Source organism: Mauremys reevesii, linkage group 8, assembly GCF_016161935.1.
Source record: "Mauremys reevesii isolate NIE-2019 linkage group 8, ASM1616193v1, whole genome shotgun sequence".
Lineage (NCBI taxonomy): Eukaryota > Metazoa > Chordata > Testudines > Geoemydidae > Mauremys > Mauremys reevesii.
In genome coordinates this window covers 72407328-72430586 of record NC_052630.1, presented here as the reverse complement: position 1 = coordinate 72430586, position 23259 = coordinate 72407328, and the positions used below count along the sequence as shown (strand labels likewise).

Below are 23259 nucleotides of genomic sequence, written 5' to 3'. Positions count from 1 at the left end.
TTTATTTGTTATTGTTTTGCATATCACTATGAGGGTTGCCAACTTTCTAACTGCAGAAAACCAAACACTCTTGCCCCGCCCCCTGCCCAAGGCCCTGCCCCTTCTTCAAGGCCCCGCCCCAACTCACTCCATCCCCCCTCCCTCCATTGCTCGCTCTCCCCCACCTTGCTCACTCGCTCATTTTCACTGGGCTGGGGGAGGGGGTGGGGTGGGGTTGGGTTGGGGTGTGGGAGAGGGTGAGGACTCTGGCTGAGAGGATTGTGATGGGTTGGATCACAGAAACCTCCCAGGGAGCTGCCAACTGATGTGCTAAGACTACCACTGCTCCTGTTTTCCCTGCCAGCTCAGGACTCCAGCACCCTGTCTTGCTCAGTCAGACACTCCTGTCTGCTCCAACAAAGATCCAGGGTCTGAATTTCTTGTCCCAAAGCTGCAGGTTTACCTGAAAGCAGCTCACAGAAGTGTGCTTGTCTTTAACATTCAGATGCCCAACTCCCAATGGGGTCTAAACCCAAATAAATCTGTTTTACCCTGTATAAAGCTTATATAGGGTAAACTCATACATTGTTCACCCTTTATAACACCAATAGAAAGATATGCACAATTGTTTGCTCCCCCAGGTATTAATACATACTCTGAGTTAATTAATAAGTAAAAAGTGATTTTATTAAATACAGAAAGTAGGATTTAAGTGGTTCCAAGTAGTAACAGACAGAACAAAGTAAATCACCAAGCAAAATAAAATAAAATGCGCAAATCTATGTCTAATCAAACTGAATACAGATAATCTCACCCTCAGAGATGCTTCAGTAAGTTTTTTCCTCAGACTGGACACCTTCCAGGCCTGGGCACAATTCTTTCATCTGGTACAGCTCTTGTTTCAGATCAGGTGGTAGCTAGGGGATTCTTCATGATGGCTCCTCTCCTCCCTTTGTTCTGTTCCACCCCTTTATATATATTTTGCATAAGGCGGGAATCCTTTTGTCCTTCTCTGAGTTCCCACCCCCTCCTTCTCAATGGAAAGACACCAGGTTAAAGATGGATTCCAGTTCAGGTGACATAATCACATGTCACTGCAAGACTTCTTTGCCCACTTGCCAGCACATAGGTATACAGGAAGACTTACAGGTAAAACACACCCATCTGCAGACAATTGTCCTGTTTAATGGGCGTCATCAAGATTCCAAACCACCTTTAATGGCCCACACTTTGCATAATTACAATAGGCCCTCAGATTTATGTTTCATATTTCTAGTTTCAGATACAAGAGTGATACATTTATACAGATAGGATGATCACACTCAGTAGATTATAAGATTTGTAATGATACCTTACAAGAGATCTTTTGTATGAAGCATATTCCAGTTACATTATATTCACTCATTAGCATATTTTATAAAACCATATAGACTGCAACTGTCACAGGTGTGGGCTCTGGAGTGGGGCTGGAGATGAGGTGTTTGAGGTGCAGGATGAGGCTCTGGGCTGAGGCAGGGGGTTGGGGTGTGAGAAGAGGTATAGGAGGGGGCATGGAGTGTGGGCTCTGGGAGGGAGTTTGGGTGTGGGAAGGGGTTCCGGGCTGGGGCAGGGGGTTGGGGTGTGGGAGGGGGCATAGGATGGGGGCTCTGGGAGGGAGTTTGGGTGCAGGAAGGGGTTCCAAGCTGGGGCAGGGTGCGGGCTCTAGGCAGCTCTGGTTGGTGCAGTTTGCGGGGTCTCTGGGAGGCGCTGCCCTGGCATTTCCTGGGCCTCAGAGACTGCTATATCTGCCATGATTCCTGGACACATGGCTTGGCCAGTGCATCAAGGACAACATTTTTTCCTGTTCTCTGGAATGGAGGGAGGGGAAGGGGGGGTGAGAATTCCCCACAAGTGACCCACACACCCCATTGCGGCCCCAGTGTAAGACAAATCACAGCAGCTCCAGGGAGAGAGCTGCTGCAGGGCTCCTCCTCATCCCCCCGCCATTTGCTGTGACCACCAGCCCCTCTCCTTCACCCCCCACCAGCCCGGCCGCTGGCTGGAGCCTCCTTGCCCAGCTGTTGCCCAGCTCTACTCAGACCTGTTCACAGGGAGAACTGCCCAACTTTAGCCCCATGCTTCCGCACAACCCATTCATCCCCAGGAGAAGACAGACAAGCCCACAGCCTGTTATCTGCTAGCCACATGGTCCCAAGATGAGCCCAGCGCAGCAGCCCCCTGGGGAACAGGCTACGGAGCAGGCAGCAGTGGCTCGCCCTGGCTGGTTCCCTCCCCTGCTGCCGGCTGCATGCAGCTCGGGAAGAGCCAGGCCGGCTCTTCTTTCTGCTCCTGCTGGGCCAGGCAGGGAGGGGGCTGAAGGGACTTCCTGAAGGCCACAATGCCTGCTCCGCAGGGCACCCCTGGCAACCACAGAGGCTGCTGCCTGGGGTTAACCCTGCCGGCCCCAGTCTTCAGCCAAATGCCTTTTCCAGCCCCTCCACTGGGATCCATCCCCTGCCCGCTGGTGCTCGCACTGCCTGCAAGCTCCACAAAGAGAGCTGCTGCAGGCCCCCTCCTCATCCCCCCAACCACGAACCAAACTTTTAACAGCCTGGTTAGTAGTGCAGACCGGAGCTGCCAGGGTCCCTTTTTGACCAGATGTTCCAGTCGAAAACCAGACACCTGGCAACCATAATCACTAAGTACAATGGAACAAGCATACCAGGAAAAATACATGTTCGGTAATTGTAAAATCTAATGGACAGCAACTTCTTCCAGTATCTTATGTTGTTCATATAATGCCATCTCTATTTATCACATATCCTTCTCTATCTTTTAGAGGCTTGTCTTCACCTCAGTATTAGCTTGAGGCACAACTCCAATGTAGCCCTTAACCTGACTCCTGTCCACACACAAAACTCTCTAGCTCCAGTTGAGTGCTGCTTTAAACTCAAGCTAGCTGGCCTGTCAGGACATGTCTACCAGCCTGGATAGATAGACTAGCACGAGCTCTGCTGAAAATAGCACTGCTGGACGTTGCAGCAAGGGTGGTGGCTCCGGTTAGCTTCCTGAGTCCAAATCCATCCAACCCCCTATGTCCAAGCTTGATTGGCTATTCCGAGCTGCTGCCCATGCCACAATATCCACACTGCTATTTTTAGCATGATACCTCAAGCAGAATTAGTGTGAATCTGTCTATCTGGGCTAAGAGGTACACTCCCAGCTGCAGGGGAAACATAACCGCAGGGGGATATGGGTTAAAGCTGTGCTAAACAGTATTGCTAACAGTCAAGCTACTTATGTAGTAGGGACTCAGCTGCTAATCCAAACACTCACCGTGTAGCTCAAGTGTTGTTTTACAGTGTGAGCACTCTCACGAGAGGAGTTAACTCAAGTGTAGATAATTCAAACTAACACTGCAGTGAAGAGAACTTTAGCATGTGATTATTCCCATTGACTTCAATGGGACTGCTCACATGCTTGCAGTTACGCAGGAGCTTAAGTGCTTTCCTGGGCTGGGGTCAGAGTTTACTGCTTGCAGTTCTTTATTGATTCCCCCCCCACACACACACACACACACCACCATGTCTTTTATTTTTCAAGGTTTATTTTAATTTTCATGATTTTGCAACTGTTTTTTTTTACAAAGCCAATTCCTCAACGTACAGTGTTCAGCTGTGCCAGAATAAGGCAAGTAAAGGATGTTCTTCCAAAGGAAGGGTAGCTAGCTGGGGAGCAGTTCTGAAATCTTTCCAATCAGAGTTCTGAGTGAGGAAAAGCACCAGTTACCTGCTCCATCGTAACTATTCCAGAACCCGTGATGCAATAGCATTTAAAATCAACGACAACAGTGTTTGATTACTCCTGGAAATACCATCTGAAAAGAAAATGCTGCAAAATATCAGTTTTTCTTTGATTTTGTGTTATTTTATCCATTTGTCAGTTTAATAAATTGCTCGTCAGTATAAATCTCGTCTTCTGTTTCTTTTGATAAAAGGCAATTTGTATGCACTATACATTTTTTATAAGTCAAAATCTCGTCACATTTTGACATACAGTAAAATAAGAATATAAACATGCTAAAGGACACTTCATTCTGATGTCACAGTAGTTTGCAGGGCTTTTATCCAAGTAACCAATATTTTGATAGATTCTAAAACAATCTAAATATATCATGTATTTAATTATTAAGCAAAACTCCCTATTATTTTCAAAGGGGAATTCTGTTTACAAATCAGCAGCAGAATTTGTACAATATAATTTTAACTAACTTCTGATTAGAAGTAATCTCTTATTCACATCAAGCAGTACCTTAATCCATGAAGCACTGTCTACTCAGGCTGGGAGGCATGAGTAAGAATGCCAGAATCTGACTGTTAATCTTTGGAAAACATATTCTTCCTTTACAATGGTGACTTTGGAAGCTATTTCATTGTAATATTTTAGCATGTATGTAGCTGAAAGTGTTCTCCCTACCTGGTTTATCGGAGGTGATTCAACTATGCTAGTCTTTTGTGTATTTGCACACCAGCACAAGCACTACAGAAACTCAATGACTGTACTACCAAACACAATTCAGAACTTTCCAAAACTATACCATGTCATGAAAGACTTCAAACTCTAATGGATATACCAACAGCCAGCCAAAGCAGGATTCTTCACTTAAACTTTTCTGTTGAAGTTATCACTAGCTATTTGCCTCCCTTCCCATCCAGTAAATGTTACATAGTGCACACATGGTTGGTAGCCTCCAAATTCGTTTCAGCAAAATGCAGGCGGGTCTGCAATGTCTCCTGGGTTTGCTGTCTGACACAATCCTTGCAATGTTTACAATGTAAACTAGCTTTAAGGCAACATTGCCTGACAGTGAAATCTTTTAGATGGTGGCATTATTTTGTCAGTGAAACGGCGGAAACTCCATGTGAATGACATGGGGACTGATCTCTAATAATGAATGTATACTAGGCTCAGGGAAGGTTTACTATATGCACGTTTGCTCAGTTGAATAGCAGGGCTGGTAGAAAACTAGCAGGAAGGTAATGGCAGGAGTAATTAAGTACCTGAGCTATTAGCTGGAAAGATGCTACCTAAAAGTTCCAGCAAATTATAAGACTTGTTTTGCTAAGGCTGGGAGCCAAAAAATCAAAAGGGCACTATACAGTTAAAAATTCACTCTCCAGAGAGAGGCAGGAGGCAGTTGTCAGGGGCTGTTCAGAAGAACAAGCAGATACAAAGCAAACCCTACCTGGCCTATTACTACATGATGGCATGGCTTAGGGTAAGATAGACATACATATAGACTGTTTATTGTTTTTAAAAACCTTTTCTTTTACGGATTGCCTTTGTCCTACTATTAATATTAAACAATACTTTGGTTTGAGAAAGCAGCCTGGTCACCTTTGTTATCCACTAGTCGTCAGCTCCTGAAAGAGAGATTTTCCAGTGTCATACCTGGCCCAGGCTTAAAAATACAGGATCCTAAATTACAATATTTGTCCTGATCTTTTATATAATGTAAGACTGATCAAAGCCAAGATGGTATTGTGAGTTAGAATAAAGATTTAGTCAGCTAAAGGAGTAAGGGACCCTGTCTAAGAGTAAGAGAATTACAGAATTCCACTTGAATGAGGTGAAGGTAGAGGACCATGCACCTGAGGGGATGCACTCAGAGACAACAAGAGTGCAAAGGTTCACTAGCCTGGTAACCATGACACTCCATTACTTGATGTATCTAAAATTAGACAGGACAAAAAATAAATTGGAAGGAACAATCTTGCACATGCTAGTGGATGGAGCAGATTATTTTAAAAGGTCTTTTCCATCTCTAATTTCTATGGTTACAGTTAGGCTGAATACACAGAGTCACATGGCAAACACTGATTTTGTTCTGATTTCCACAGGCAACTGATGTGCTGCTGAAGGGGATAGTAAATTGGTCCATTCCAATCTTTCTCAGCTGCTCCTCATAGGCAGTGATAGCACAGATGCTAGGAAAGGGATGCACTTATACAATCATGATGCCTAACAGGAGCTAACAAACAAGATTTTTTAACTGATTTTTATTTAAGTTGACACTCTCCTTGTGGAAAAAAGGCTGAAAATGAAGATTTCTCTTTTTCTTTCCATCCTCCTTCCTCTCAAGAAAAACTCTTTAAGAAACTAGCTCATCTTCTCTGTGTGTGTGTCTCTCTGATTCTCTCTCACACACACACAAAACCCATAATTTGTTTTTTCAAACTGCAACTGACCCTTCACATATAAAGAGAAGAAAGTATTTACCCTCTTAGCTGACTAGATATTTATTCTGAATCACAATGCCATCTTGGCTTTGATCAGCCTTACATTATATAAAAGATCAGGACAAATCTTGTAGTATAGGCTACTGTATTTCTAAGCCTTTCTTTCTGGAGGAGTCACTTACGCTGTGAATATTGAAGAATGCATTTGACTGCAGCAGAACTCTAGACATCAAGAATGAATCTCCCTTTAGACTTCCCACTATTCTGAGCTGGGCTTTTTTCCCTCTTTTTCCTAAAAAGTTTCCATCACATCTTAAATTTTGCTGGTATAGCTATTAAATCACTCTTTTCTCTGATGTTGATGCCAGCACTGATCTGTGGAGGGAGAGATGCTAAGCTAAAGCAAAGAGACAGCTAATACCATCCATCAGATGGCAGTATCACATCCACAGCCTACAGAGCCCTTTCAAATAGCTAAGGAAATGGAGATGAAGTCTGTTCCCTAACACAGATCTTCCATACCATAACTGCATGTGTTGCAAAGCTGATAGCAGATGAAACTTTAAAGTATCAAAGTTCAGAAGTTCACATATATTTTTTCACATTAGATGAGGAAAAGGAGAAGATTATAGGTTAGAATTTTTCACTGGTGAAATAGTTGGATTCTTTGCGCTGGAGCAACTGTGTGACATATCCCCAAATCACTATTTGTGCTATAAAATGTTGCAAAGCAAAAATGGGAAAGATTGTCTTTTCACTATGCCTGGAAGAACTCAGTAATACTAAGTTCAGGATTTGCCAGAACAACAGAATTGAATGTCCACCAGTAAGAATGTTCTGCATCCAATCCTCTGCAAACTCCTGGTATATACAGTGATGGTTAGCAGAAGTGACCCAGCTCATATAGGTGTCAGGATTGTACAGAGGGAGAGAAGTGATCTCTTAGGATAGCCAGAGCCCAAAACCGTATAAGGCTTTATAAAAGAAACTCCATACCTTGAACTGTGTCCAGAAGCAAACTAGGAAGCCAGTGGAGTCTACATAGTATGTTAACAGATGGGATGCACTACCCATGACTTACTTGCACCATCAAGTAGGGTGAACAACTTTGTTCCGCACCACCTGGAGCTTCTGGACAACCTTCAAGTGTAACTTTATGTGAAGTGCATTGCAGTATTGTGATCACAAAGGAAGTCACAAAGGCATGAATAAGGTCCATATTAGGGATGAAAGTTGCAACCTCTTTGCCAAATGCAGACGGAAGAAAGCAATAGAGATCAAGAGTGTAACCTGAGAAACCATTAACTGTAAATCTCATAGACAAACCCTGGATACTCCTCCCCTTCAATACTCAGGGTAGTTGGTCTTTTTGCATTTTCTCTAGATACTTGTATCTTTCCACCAGACTCACCTCTTGTCAGGACTGAGCCTTAACCAACTAAATTTTATCATAGCCCTAGTCTCAGCCATGCAGTGAGAAAGCCAAGGGCCTGCATCATCTGGATCAAAAGAAATTGGAAAGTAGAGCTGCATGTTATCAGCACATTGGTGATGCTGCAGCCAAAACCATTGCACTATCTCCCTCCCCAATGAAATGCCACACACCCTTAACAAAAGGGGTCACAGAACAAAAACTTGTCTCCCTATCCTGTGCTAGAATTCTGACGATTGTGTATTTTTAATTATATGAAGTGGTGTTTTCCTTCCTTGGATTTAAATAAAATGAGTTTTTAAAAGACTGTAAAACAGACAGAGTGAATCAGTATTGAAAGACAATCTTATTACCATGAAAGAACATAACTCCACTATCAACTAACAACTACAGCCCTTTCTTTCTTATATCTTTCATTATCTAGAGATTAGTATTGGGAGGATCTGAAAGCCTGTCAAAAAACAAATCAACATCTCTCACAAGAGTTCAATGTTATAAAATAAAAAGTGCCATCACCAAGAAGAGGATTCACTGGATTATGTTTGTAGCACGCAGGATTAGGCCCTGCCCAATAAGATGCATCATTGAGACTAGCAAGGACATTTTTATGTTAAGAAAATGAGGGCAAATGCTCTCAGTTTGCAAGCAGGCACATTAATATGGGATTAACCTGTAAAAGAATTTCATAGGAGAACTTCATTTGTGAAATCAAGGCAAATCTTAATCCTATAGTTTGTACTTAAAATCTATTCCATGGAGCTGGGGAATGAAACCTAGTATTGCAGCAAAATCATATCAGATGCAAAAGTGACAAAGACCTTCTATGATGATAACAGGCAGCACTTGCCACTTAGGAGGTATTTTTAAAAAGAACATCAAAAAAGTCAGTAAGGTAACAGACTAAGGGCTTGTCTACATGGGAAAATGGATTGGAATAGCTGTTGCAGAATAAGAGTGTCCACATGGGGAGCTATTCCACAATAGCTCTTCAGGTCAGTTTCTCCATGTAGACAAAACCTAGGTTTTAACAAGAAGCTCAACACACCTAAACAAATAATTCATTCTGGGCATTTAGCTTGTTTTTCTGATTGTAGAAGAATTGAGACCAGATCAGAATATCCTCAAATGTATTCATTATTCATATTTTTCTTTCTAGTGATTAATAGTGAATATTCAAATTTTGAGCTGTGTTGCTTAGTTGTGACTGGAGAGAAAAATCATGCTTTATTGTTTCTGTTACATGATTTGTTGAGACTTGAGCACTTGAGAATGAATTTAAAAATTGGTTTCTGCATATACTTCCATATGAGATTTGAAATATGCTACATGTGGCTATTTTGCTGGAAAAACTCAATTGTTCTAACATTCACAAAAACAGGAATGAAAGTAATAATTCAAATGAATATCCATACCAACAGTGTAGTATTGTTAGCCCAGCTCTATAGTTGTACAATCACGGTCAATAATACATGCATCAGTATACACTTGAGTTTATTAAGAATTATGGTTAATATAAAGTTTTGAAGGAGTTCTCAAGTTGTCTTGGACTGTTGGTCTGCAGACACTTCATGGTGATTTATGAGGAGTTGCATGATAACATGATAGTGGTTCCTCTGCCTAGCTTTCAGCTGCTACATGTCTGTAATCTGTGGCTAAAATAAATTAAGTACTTTCCCAATATGACCATGTAAGTAATTGTTGTAGTTGCCACAGAGATGTGACACAATTACAGATAGGAGCAGAGATGATCTATACATTTGTGAATCAGAGAAAAGGTGATCTTCAATGAAAGTGGGAGTGGTCTGTGTGCAATTTCGAATGGGAGATGGTGTTCACAAGGCAATCTTCCTATCAATATGTGTTCTATACTATGAAAAAGTTTCAGAATCCCCTATATCCCCTTATGATATGGTAATATGCTGTACTTTCTGCAGGCCAGATTAAATTAAATTCATATCATCATACTCAATTGAATTCATATCATCCATTGTAATTATATAATCTAGTCCAGGGGTAGGCAACCTATGGCATGTGTGCCGAAGGCGGCACGCGAGCTGATTTTTCAATGGCACTCACACTGTACAGGGCCTGTCCACCGGTCCGGGGAGATCTGCATTTTAATTTCATTTTAAATGAAGCTTCTTAAACATTTTAAAAGCCTTATTTACTTTACATACAACAATAGTTTAGTTATATATTATAGACTTATAGAAAGAGACTTTCTAAAAACATTAAAATGGCACGCAAAACCTTAAATTAGAGTGAATAAATGAAGACTCGACATAGCACTTCTGAAAGGTTGCCGACCCCTGATCTAGTCATATTAAAAAGAGTTAGATGTTGAGAATCCCTAGCTTCTATGTAATAATATGTAGTAAATAAACACAATTAAACACCAAAGGTAGTATAAGACCCTTGAAATTAGATAGCAGAATTGCTCCAAGTTCCCTTTGTTCTGTTGGTGTATAGGGTTTCTCTCCTTCCCTGAGAAAATTCCCTGTAAATATTTCCAAAACAATTAAAAAAAAGAGAAATAAGATCTTTCCTCATGCAGCAAGTCTAAGGCTGAGCCAGGAAGAGAAAGTACCTCGGCAGACTCTCAGTCCTGTGACTTAACCATAAGAACCTTTTTTGATTACCAAAGAGTATAGATTTTTGTGTAATATCCTGGGCACCTGTGCTAACCCTCCATAGACTCCACAAGTGCAAATGAAAGCAGAATATGAATTCCTTGTTGTGTTTTCATTTTCTAATGATTTTCTAGGGATAAATTCAGCATTCCTTACTCAGGCAATGCTCCCTGCAATACCTCACTAAGGACTGAGTATGTAGTGCCAGACTTAAATATATGGAGATATACCTATCTCAGAGAGCTGGAAGGGACCCTGAAAGGTCATTGAGTCAAGTCCCCTGCCTTCACTAGCAGGACCAAATACTGAATTTGTTCTAGGCCCCTAAGTGGCCCCCTCAAGGATTGAGCTCACAATGCTAGGTTTAGTGGGCCAATGCTCAAACCACTGAGCTACCCCTTTCCTCAATAACTCTACCTACACATAGTTAAACAGCCACCTTACAAAGTGAGATATAAATAAGCAAGAAATATTACCACAGCATGCATACGTGAGCATCATCTGAAGCATTATTGTATGGTGGATCCACTTACTAAAGATTAATTTTCTAAACATGTCATCTCAGCCTGTGATTCAGATGTAGAACACTTCCATCTGGCAACAGATGGCTAAGATCTATGTTATTTGCTGGACCTTCTTTTGCTAAAAGAGAATTATTCTTCTCCATGATGTAGATGTCAGATAAGGAACTCCATTCTATTGCTGCTAAACTAGCAAGCTATACTAGCACCCATCCCACAAGATCAATCATACACTGTACGTTTGCCTTGCAAATAGCATAGCATATTCTGCAGCCTTCCATATTTTGCTAGTTAAATAACATGTATGCTACCTATCTAACATCTGTGCTGTTTAACTAACATTCTAGTTAGTGCCCTTACAGTATTTTGCATATAATTATAGGCAGTAACTAGCTCCATAACAGTTGTGTGCTACCAGATCTCACTTCTCTGACAAGAATTAGGATGGAGTTTAGGGACTGATCATAGTTCCTCAGCTAGGATGGACTGTACGGACTACTGCTTACTCACTGAGTAGCAGGGGCATAGGTAAAGGTTTGCAGGAGCACACCTTCAGATTGTAAGCCTTTCAGGGCAATGACCTATTACAGTACTTCGTAAGTGTTTCTAAATAATAACTCCACTCATGCATGAGCAGCAGGATTACTGGTAAGTGGCTGGTCTAATACGTCACCCCAGCCAGGCATACCACTTTCCTAGCTTCCCTTCCTCCACAGGTTCTGGGAATAATATCCTGCCCATTGCATATCACTCTCCAGGTTCTCAGGAGGACACCTGCACTTCTAATTTAGACTATGGACACTCTTCATCCCAGTTTTCTTCCAGTTCTGAGGGGGAACATCCCTTCAATTTGCTCCTAGGAAGAAACCCCAGCTCTATTCCCACTTCCACTCCACTCTCCAAAATAACTTTAAAAGGCACTCTAATGCTAGGGCTATAGCATTGGCTGGGAGTTGCATCATCACAGATCCTTCATAGAAAAGCAGGAAGTTGGGCCTGGGGTGAGCCAGCTTTGCCCCTTTCACAGGCCGTTATTTGAACTCTGTATGTAAATGTATTAAAAGAGAACTAGATACATTCATGGAGGTTAAGACCATTAATGGCTATTAGCCAAGATGGGTAAGGAATGGTGGCCCTAGCCTCTGTTTGTCAGAGGGTGGAGATGGATGGCAGGAGAGAGATCACTTGATCATTACATGTTAGGTTCACTCCCTCTGGGACCCTTAGCATTGGTCACTGTCGGTAGACAGGATACTAGGCTGGATGGACCTTTGGTCTGACCCAGTATGGCCGTTCTTATGTTCTTAGTTGTTCCATGTGAGAATTACCCTTCAGAGAGTTACTTTAGAAGCTGTACTAGGCTTTTTCAGTATTCTGGAATCTTTCATTTTTGTTTTACACTCAAAACCAGTGAATTATAGATAGAAAATCAGTGCTGGGCAAATGGTTAAAAAAATATTAAAAACTCATAAGCATTTCAAAAACCTTCATGTGGAATTTAGCTTCAGCAATGTTCACACACATTTTTACCGATTTTTATGAGAATATGAGAAAGCAAAAATTTGTTAATATGGAATAGTCACAAAAAGTAAAATTTCAGGATCATGCCCATCTGGGACTCACAGCTGAATTCATACCCAGCTCATTACCCTCAGCTGAGTCAGCTAATGAACCTGGTCTCCTCATTGGCTGATTACTCCACAGGCACGTTCTTAAACCCAGCAGCAGTAGTGGGTTCTTTGCTTAATAATGTTCCATGCCTACAGCTGTGTTTCTGTCCCACGTCCTGTTTCCTGCTCCTAGATCTTGATTTCTGCCACTGCTCTGGCTAATACTTTGGTTCTGACACTTGGCTCCTTCTTCCTGAGGTTTAGTTCTAGCTCCCTGCCTGGACTTGGTATTTGGCTTCTGCCCCTTGGCTCCTGGTTCCTGACTCTGGCTTGCTCCCTGCACATGACAACTTGGCTCCTGATTTGGGCTCTGGACATTAGGCTAGGTTCTAGTCCATTAAGCAAGACTGCTTGAGGCCCAGTCCTTAACAATACTCAAGATTGATTGAAACATGAATAGTGTTCAGTATGGGTGTAAATCCTTTATAAAGAAGAGGTAAACTGGACAAAGAACAAACTGGATGTCATGTGTGTTGAGTGACCAGTCACACAGCTGGAAAATCAGTCATGAATATGGTATACTCACAGATTCATGGATCATGGACAAAACACAGGCTAAAATCTGTTCACATAAAATCCTTGGTGAACAATTTTTCACAATGAATGAATTAGTAGAAACTGCAATCTGTTTTCAGATAACTGACAAAAAGAAAAAGGGCTAAATTCACTAGCGCTAAGAAAAATAATAGAATATCAGTTCTAGTCTGGTGCTCTGAGTCATCAGAATGAAAGCTTAAGCTTTCACTGTTCCATTTAATTTAGTAAACAGGAAAAATAATGCAGAAGTCAGTGCTTGTTTTGGTCACATTGTCTGAAGTGACTGTTGCCATGGTACACAGAAACATGTTAAAGGTAGAAATCTAGTCCAGCTCCTTTCAAGTAAGGTATAGTCTTGAGTATTTTGTCAAACGAGTTTGAATCATTGCAGACTTGAAAAGAAACCACGATACTGCTAATGCATCACTGTTATTTAAGGAGTACCTTGCAGTTCAGTCCTGCAGCTTCAAACTACCCTCAGGCCTGCAGGTGACTTTGAGTTCAGTGGGGTGAATTCCATTGAATAATAGTGAACTCCTGTAGAAGAGAGATTCCCTACCTGCAGAGATTGTAGGGTTCTGGGACTGTAAGTGTAACTGAAACCACTGCATGCTGACCAGCTTGTCTCAGTGTTTCCTTCTGCACCACCCATTGTCTCTTGTTCTATACTTAGAGTGTAAGCTCTTTGGAGCAGATAACCTATTTTTGTTCTGTCTGAACAGTGTGTAGCATAATGGGATTATGGTCCAAGACCAGAGCTTTTGGGTGCCACTGCAATACCATAAATGATTCTAAAATGTGTGCTGGGCCCTACATAAATATAAAAGATGACATATGGCATCTCACTAACACTGTTGTAAATCCAGAGTAGCTTCTGTGACAGTCATGGGCACAGAAACTGTTCCCTACTAGCATCACTTGGGGCACAAACAACGCTAAAAGGGGCATGGAGAGGAAAAGACAGGCAACTTCCCCACCTATGCACTGGCTAGCTAAGCTGCCTGATAAAGAATGGGGTGCACACAGTCAGCTCCTAATTGATAGCTGTGCTTCTCAGGAGCAGCAGGAGGCATTGTGTGCCTTTTCAACACTTCCAGCATAGGGGCCATCCCCATAGGCAGAGTCAAGTCCTTGCATTTTGATTCATATCTAATCTAATTTATAAGCTGTAGATCGAGACTTGGACTGTGAAAGAGAGTAAAGGGGAATAAGAACTCCCACTACATCCCTGTACAAGCTAACTGACTATTCCCTTACCTGACCCTGGAGTATATGGGTAGGTGTTTAGTGTGGAATGAGTTTTGGCTTCCCCCCATTCACTGGCAAACACAGCTGAATGTTCCCTTAGAAGAAGAAAAAAGCAAGAGAGAAAGTGTTCCCCAAAGGAGTGTCTGAGCTATGGTGCCTCCTGTGCCTAGTTCTGGAGCGATGGAGTTGTGCCTAAATTCAGTGTGTCCTCACGTGATTTCTAAGAACATCTAAGTAATTCATAAGTGTTTAAAAGAAAAGAGTTCAAACACAGCTTGGAAAAGTGAGACACTTTACACTACCATTTAGACAGGAATGCGTTCATTCTCAATGAATTCTTCCATAACAGGTATCCTGGCAAAGGCCTATTTTTTTATTCTGTACATCTAACTTTTGTCAAAAGTATGTGGCTCTGACACCATTTTTTTGATGTGAATTATTGCATATTTTGAAATCATTGTACTACTTACCACCTGATATGTTGTTTTCTTATAAAAACTAGGCCTTCTCTACATATTGTAGATGTAAAATTGCATACTTTCTTACTCTCAGAGACAGGCATTTTCACCCACCACTACTGTCAACATTTAAGATCAAAAGCAAATAAGTACTGCTATTGGAACATCTTAAGTTATTAAAAACCACCTCTTAGTTATTCTCTTTGAAGAAGTGTGGTTACCCTTTCCTTCCCCCAAATTACAGACTGTGGGCATTTGGGTCAAATGAACCTTTCATCTGACCGAACTCTGTTGGAAAGACATCTTGCAAATGCTGCTAATATTTTGTTATGGCATTTGTGGGTTTATCTGTGAAAAAGAATGCTGTACCCTGAGGCTCAGCTGCACTTGACAACAAGGATTATTTAACAGTGGTGTTCATTAATATTACAATAATACCCAAAATGTGCTAGGCACTCTTCAGGGCAATGTCTATGTCTTCCTGTTTGTCCACAGAAGCTGCAATCTAACATAAATAAAAAGGAATGAAAATGCAAAGGACTAGAATCTGAATGTCATGTTGGCCATGTTAACCAAGGCATACCTTTAGCAGTGTGCATTCCAAATGTGTTTTAGCTTAGCTATCAACAAACATTGAAATGATGCTAGTGGTGCTTGAAAATGTGCAATGACCTACATCCATAAAAATAAATCATAGAAAACTTCAGCACTTGCACTAAGGAAAGGGTGGATGGCGGAGGGGGGGGGGAGTAAGGCTTTTGAGAAAGAACTTGCTCAACTCTGCTCATAATGTTGCTAGTCTCATGACAGTTTTGCTAGTCTAGAAATGGTCACAGCATTTGTACGTTCATCAGAAATGCAACAAAATACAAAAAAGACACTTCAAACACTCTGATCCTCCTCTCATGCTCATGTAAATCAGGTGTAACTCCAATGAAGTCTGTAATATCATACTGGCATAAAAATTAGTGCAAAGGAAGAGAAGAATCTGGCCCTTTGAATACTAATGTGACGATAATTAGCTGCGATCTCTCTTAGGACCCAGTTCTCCCCTAATATTGATGCACGATCCTCAGCTGCTGTAGCATCAATGAAATTACAGCAGCTCTACCAATGCATATCAATGTAAGATCAGATCTAGTATCTATGTACATTTATCCAGGAGCTGATTTAGACCCTGGGTAACTATTGGTGCACACTGTTAAGTAAAGGCTAGTTAGTGTTCTATGGCATATACTAGGTTTGTTTTGTCCTTAATTAAATTATTTCAGATTATATGTATATTTCAAAAAATGTTCTGCTGGAGGAACCCCAGACCCCATTTCTATTAATAATCCTTAGTCCTCTGTGCACCTAGATAGGAGTCAAAATCTCCAATTAATCCAGCTCTTGCTTCCTCCCCCTCACCAATTAAGGGTAACAATGCTTACCCCTGAGGGCCCAATTCTGTTACCCATGTTCACAATGAACCAGACTCTGGCCTTCAATAAAGCCACTTTGCCTGGCTCTGGCTTAATTGGCTACATGGGGATTCCCCTGTTGTAGTGGAGTCCTTGGGTGGTATTAACATCTTCCCTATGAGGAAGGGTGGGGTCAGGTGTGTGCCCAGTGGGAATAGGATGTGGCTGGAGTTCTAATTACCCCAGGAGCCTGTTACGACAAGGTGTAATTTGCAGCACTCTAAGGGTGCTCAAGGTTGGGGGAATGAGTGTAGTGTTGTCCTTTGTCGTGTGTGTGTGTGTGTGTGTGTGTGTGTGTGTGTGTGTGTGTGTGTGTGTGTGTGTGTGTGTGTGTATGGAAGACTTAAGATAATTGAAGGGTAGGGAGATTATGGGCTCAATTCTTCAAAGTGTGTCTGTCAGGCTGTTGAATGCCTTCTTTCTATTCTTGATGATGGCAACAGGAGTAAAAAGTATTTAGTCCATTGCAGGATTGGGCCTTACATGATTTATGATGTTCACATAATAAATCAATGTCAGAGCTGACATTAACACCCAGGCATTAGTAGATGAAGTGCCTCTCAATCCACCAGACAGATCCTGGTGCTTCAAACCACTTCAATCATTTGAAAAGGTTAACTAGTCTCCTCAGGGCTTTCCTCTCTGACCACACTAGTGGTGACCACTTCCCCTGCCCTTAAAGGAAGTTAACATGGGTTGGTTATGCTTTCCCCAACCAAGATGTACAGCTGGGGTCTGCTACTGAAAGGGGGACACAGGAGTTTCATTGGACTCTCCACAGAACTATTTACCTTAAGCTACACTTGCAATTCTTATTCACTTCTGTGGTAGGCATGTGCATGGATGGAAAGTAGCATATAGTTTATATGGAGCAAGCAGAAATGCATAGTTGATTCTGAGGAAAAGTCAGTTTAATGTTTTATATAATGGAAAACTTGTTCACCCAACCTTCATCATTATTATACACTGCAGATTTATACCCAGCTATATTTTTTGCATAATTTGGTATACTAATATAATGTTCTATGTGGTGAATTATGAGCAAATATTACTACTTTCAAGGCATTTAAAAACACAGATCAAAGCCATGATCTGCCTTGAATTTAGCCACTGATTTATGTTTCTACCTAGTGTCTCAGAGAATTTCACAGACTGGAAGCAAAATTCAGTACAAAACACTATAAATGAATACTCCTCTTTCAGATAATCAACTTTGATTTCTAGATGTTTTTTATACATTTTTATTAAAACAGTAGCTATTATAAAGGACCAGATACTACTGTAAATACATTACAGAGAGATTGATGGAAAGAAGTTGATTTTTCCCCCCTGTAATTATTAAAAAGGACTATATTGTGAATAGATTTTTTTTCCCTAAGATGTGTGGCAATAGACTCAGATTGGAATCTGACCATTGAAATTTGAGGATTGCTGCCAGGTATGATACCTGAAGTACTTTAGGAGATATCTTGCTAGTTCTTGGCGAGGATTTTATTTTTGTGCACTGGACCAGTGAGATTGCTGGCCAAGGTAAACAAGAAAATTTAATAGTAGTAATAAGGGTCCACTCCTGCTCTTATTGAAGATAACTGGAGTTTTACCATTAAGACCTGTTCCATCTCCTCTTGAGGTTAATAGTGTTTGTCAAATATGGAGACAATCATTCAATTTGAGTGCTATTTCCTGCACAGTTTTGTGGCATTTTCTTGAGTAAAATATTATTTTGGCACACTTAGTCCTAAATAATTTGGTAAATCCTTGGAAAGTGCATGCAAAAGTGTTCAGCATAAGTCCTTGGGATGTGATTTATACACTTTAATTACAGATGTCCTTAGGGTTGCTTTTGACAATGCCTTGGAGTTTCTGCTCATGAAAGCACCAGTTGAGTAAGTTAAGGGTGTCATGGATACCGCACATCTTTTTTAAAAACAGTGAATTTAAAAGTCAGGTTGCACAGTGACAGAGACAGGAATTGCAGCAATTTCCCCGCCCTCATTGCTTCAGATTCTGATCCCAAGTATATGATCATCTGCTGTCAATGGATAGAGGGCAGACATCCGTTCTCATCCTCCTGGATCTCTCTGCATCACTGAATGCTGTTGACCATGAGATACCACTGTCCCACCTGAGAAAAGGAGAAGACATCCAGGGGACATGCATTAAAATGGTCTACATCCCCAGTAGAGGGACACATGCAAGGAGTAGTGATGGGAAACTACATTTCCCAATTAGATCCCTCACTTGTGGAGTCCCACAAGGATTAATTCTCTCTCATGTCTTATTTAAGATCTACATGTAGCTAGGATATTGATTCAAGCACCACCAATATACATATGGCACCACAGGTTTACTTAATCACATATGACCAGACCACTATCACCAAGATGGTCCAATGCTTGGTTGAAATCAGTACATGGATGAAGCACAGCTGGTTGAAGGTGAACCTAAGCAAGACAGAGGGGATGCTGGTGGATAGAAGAAAGCACTTTGAAGAATTTGCAGCCACGGAGCAGTAAACTTTGGTTGATACATCCACAATGGGTCAATTGAGTCTGTACTTTAGGAGTAGCAAGAAACCCAGAGGTAAGTTCTCACACAGCATCATCCACAAGTAACACTTTCTAGCATCTCCTGTTTGTCAGGAAACTGTCACATCCTGAAGGACAGTGACCTGGTTTTCAATTATACACTCTTTGCCACCTCCTGTTTGGATGATAGAAATGCAATAGTTTGGGGTACTGAGCCATCAGCCCTCAGAAAACTCCAGAGAACACAACTTTGCATCTCCTTAGCAACATGGGCTACCACGAGCACATCAAATCTGTTCTTTGAAGTAGTTTCCCATAGAAGAGTGTCAAGTTCAAACTCTTGATTCTTATCCTCAAGATGCTCAATGATCTCTGTCCAGTATACCTAAAAGATCACTTAAAAACTTCCGGGTGAAGCATGGTTGACAATCCTACTCCTCAAGCACATGGAACTTTCTGCCATAAGGGTAAAAAGCTTGCTTGTGTGGAAGACACAGCTTTCTCTGAGGCCTGTCTCAGTCTGTGGAAAACTCTCACAAGAACTAAGGACCATAACAAATTTTATCACCTTCCACACCAAGGCACCCTTCCTCAACCTTGTTTTTCCCCAATATAAACACATACCGGTATGTAGATACTTTAAAAGTCCTACTAAAATAAACTATGCTGCACACACAATTCTTCCTTGGAAGAAAGAATAAGAATGAACCATGTGCACACGTTGGTTACATTGCCTAACACACTATTGAAAGGTACTGAGATAGTACAGAGAAGGTGATATCACTCATATAAAACAGAACAGAATTATACTCATAAATCAGGATTAACTCTACTGGACTTCATTAAAGAAGTTTCTTCATTTACAGTGGTGTGACTAGGATGAGAATCTGCCCCATCATCCTTTTGAAAGGCCCTCAGGAAAATGTCTTAAAAAATGGGGTAATTGTGTCATTTTCCCTGGGTAATTAAAAAAAGTTAAGGACACCTGAATGTAATCTGCTGTCGGTCTCAATCCATAAATTACCCAATGACTCTGAATAAAAGAGAGACAAGGTGGGTAAGGTAATCTTTTATTGGACCAACATCTGAGAAATTTTTGAGCTCCACAAAGCTCTTTTTCAGGTCTGGGAAAGGAAAGAGCTTGAAGTCTTGTCTCTTTCAGCAATAGAAGCTGGTCCAACATATTACTTTACCTTCTCCTATCTTGGGACCAACACGGCTATAACACTTCAAACAACTGTGAATTGATGCAAGTAAAAACTAATACATAGGTTGAATCGGTAATTCAGAATCCAATGAAAGTGAAAGGAATTTGATGTATAAATATAATCTGAAGGAAAGCTGTAAAAGTCAAAATACATAGGGTGAAATGGTAGAGTAGGTTAATGCTCTTGCGGTTAGCTCTGGATGCAAATCATGGTATTGCCTACAAGTGGGAAATGAATTTTGTGGTCTCATTAAACTACTCCCTTGCAAACATTGGTCCATATCCCAAAACCACTGCATGGATCAGCAAGATTGGTAGTCTGTGCTGGGAGCGACCCAGAACTGAGGATGCTGAAGAAGTGCATTGGCAGAGCTGGGTTCGGAAGCTAGGACGGTACTAGCATGCATTATGCTTGATTCCAGCACTCAAGCTCAAGAGCACCAAATTAACGTAAAATACTTTTTAAAATCCATATGAGGCCAGAGCCTTTAAATCCAAATCAGTTTTAAAATCCAATTTTGCCTGAGATGAAAAAACAAACTGTACATTGACAAACTGATGGTATATCATTCCCCTCTATTCGACATTGGTGAGGCCTCATCTGGAGTACTGTGTCCAGTTTTGGGCCCCACACTACAAGAAGGATGTGGAAAAATGGAAAAGAGTCCAATAGAGGGCAACAAAAATGATTAGAAGGCTGGAACACATGGCTTATGAGGAGAAGCTGAAGGGACTGGGATTGTTTAGTCTGCAGAAAAGAATGATAGGGATTTGATAGCTGCTTTCAACTACCTGAAAGAGGGTTCCAGAGAGGATGGATCTAGACCGTTCTTGTTCTGTCATCTGGTACCACTGGGGAGTAATGGTCTCAAGTTGCAGTGGGGGAGGTTTAGGTTGGATATTAGGAAAAAACTTTTTTACTAGGAGGGTGGTGAAGCATTGGAATGGGTTACCTAGGGAGGTAGTGGAATCTCCTTCCTTAGAGGTTTTTAAGGTCAGGCTTGACAAAACCCTGGCTGGGATGATTTAGTTGGGAAATTGGTCCTGCTTTGAGTAGAGGGTTGGACTAGATGACCTCCTGAGGTCCCTTCCAACCCTGATATTCTATGATTCTTGTTATACAACTGATTAGTGCTTGAATCTGATGAATTCTGTGCAAAGATATGCAGAGAAACACAGCTTAATTAGATTTGATTGCACATACTATAGCAAATACCACTACTAGAAAATAAATCATATGGGTAGATGTTTCTTTCCCAACATTAAGCTAGAACAGGATTGAAGTTTTCTATGGGCTAGATTAGCCCCTCTTGTAGCAATATCATTCTGAGAGAGTCCTGGAGGAAAAATTGAGATATTTTACACCCATGCCTTATTTCAATGGACAGTATTCATTTTCAGTCCCAAAATTACTTAGTTCCACACAATTTGATGTCACTTAACTCCTAATGTTGTAAATTCTTATCAGAGAAAGAATCATGGATGAGAGATTCTAGTAAGAGTTACAGAGTGGTAGCCGTGTTAGTCTGTATCAGCAAAAACAATGAGGAGTTCTTGTGGCACTTTAGAGACTAACAAATGCTTATGCTCAAATACATTTGTTAGTCTCTAAGGTGCCACAAGAACTCCTCGTTGTTTTAGTAAGAGTTATTTACACTAAAGTGATTAATCGCACCACATTTTAAGTTTCCTGCATGGACAGTTTCTTTATGTACCTCATTTGGGTGGTCTTTGTCCCACATTTGGGTCTTGGAAGGTAGCAAAGTTCGCTGATAGCTGAATTCAAAGATGTTGTACAGGGAGATTTATTTGGTGCTTAATCTGGTGGATACAGTTAAGGAATCCTCTCACATGCCTTAGCAATATAATTCTAAGTATGCAAAAGCCAACATAGATATTTGCTATTAGCAAATACTAACTATCTTAGGTTTTTTACTGATATCCATCACCATAGTATCTTCAGCCAAGATCCTCTAAGATATTTAGGTACCTAATTCTTATTGATTTCAATGGGAGTTAAGTGCCTAAATACCTTTGAGGAGCTGGATCTTATTGAGTTCCCTGTAATCAATTCCACTAGCCAAGTCCCTAGTGGACTACTTGTCCATTTTCAAGGTAAAATATCTTCTTGCTTTTTGGGGGGGAGGGGGAGGGAGTGGCATAAGAAGGGGAAAGGTGTTAGGGGAAGTGAAATATGCCTACATTTTCTTTTACTATAAAAATGTGAACTTTATATTTATTGTTTCCCATGACAAAGCTCTGTCCTTGTCTCCATGGGTCCTGCACTTCTTGAGGGATTTCGCTAGCCTCAGAGGCTCACTGTGACCCTCTAGAGACAAGGGTCACAGTCTACTGAGCCATTTTCATCATAAGCCAGCAAGGGAGGTGAGGAGAAGTTATCCTTCCTTGCACAGTCTCTGTTGTCTCCCAGTCTCAGTGATTAATCAGGGGGACAAAGGGGGGAAACCCAGGCTCCCTCATAGTATCAGCTACAGTAGCTGACCTTTTAGGAACAGGACACATACAATTCCATGGGCTACTGCCCCACAGCAGCCCCCGACTTCCTCAAGCTCCACTTCGCCCTTACCTCTGGGCTGCCTTCCTTGTGCCTGCTCTGATATATACAGCTTAGTCTCTTCAACACCACAACTCCTGACTAACCGGGAGGCTTTTAACTAGTTTCAGCCAGCCCCTGATTGGCTTCAGGTGTCCCAATCAACCTAGCATCCTCCCTGCCTTCTGGAAAGCTCTTAATTGGCCCCAGGTGTCTTAATTGACCTGGAGCAGCTTCCATTTACTTATCCTGGTACCAGGGATTTGTTTAACCTGAGGCTAATATATCTATCTCCCACTACTTTTCTATAGCCATCTGGCCTTGCCACATCACATTCCATAGCGTTTATTTTCTAAGTCCTGTTAACCTTACTCATGTAAGTGGTCAAACTGACTTCACTGGAGCTTCTTGCATAAGTAAGGCAGACAGGATTGGGACCAACATTTGTAGTTTTGTTTGTTTCTTAGTTTTGGGGGTTTTTTTCTCCCTACTATAGCAATTTAGGAACATAAGAATCACTATACTGGAACAGATCAGAAATCCATCTACTCTCATATCCTGTCTGAATAATCGCTGCTGCTTCAGAAAGCATTACATCCTAATAATGCATTAATTGACAGAAGGAAGGATTTCTTCCCAACCCCAGCTGGTGATCAGCTTATGCCCTGAAGCTTACACATTCTTGACATCATTCTGTATGCAAAGCATACCGAGGCTTTTTGCGCAAATGTATATAACATTCTATATGGAAGAGAGTCATATCCCTCCCTCCTGAACTTAACATTTCTACTGCAGAAAATATCTGCTGTCAACATTC

General features: G+C 41.3%; 1 protein-coding gene across 1 annotated transcript in view; it reads right to left on the bottom strand.

The window, feature by feature from the left end:
• PLPPR5 (phospholipid phosphatase related 5) overlaps nucleotides 1-22494 on the bottom strand; it is a 115743-nt gene extending 93249 nt beyond the window's left edge. Inside the window, exon 1 of the mRNA XM_039483245.1 lies at nucleotides 22476-22494. The gene's annotated coding sequence lies outside the window, so the exon portion shown is untranslated. The remainder of the gene's footprint in view (nucleotides 1-22475) is intronic.
• Nucleotides 22495-23259: the final 765 nt, after the last annotated feature.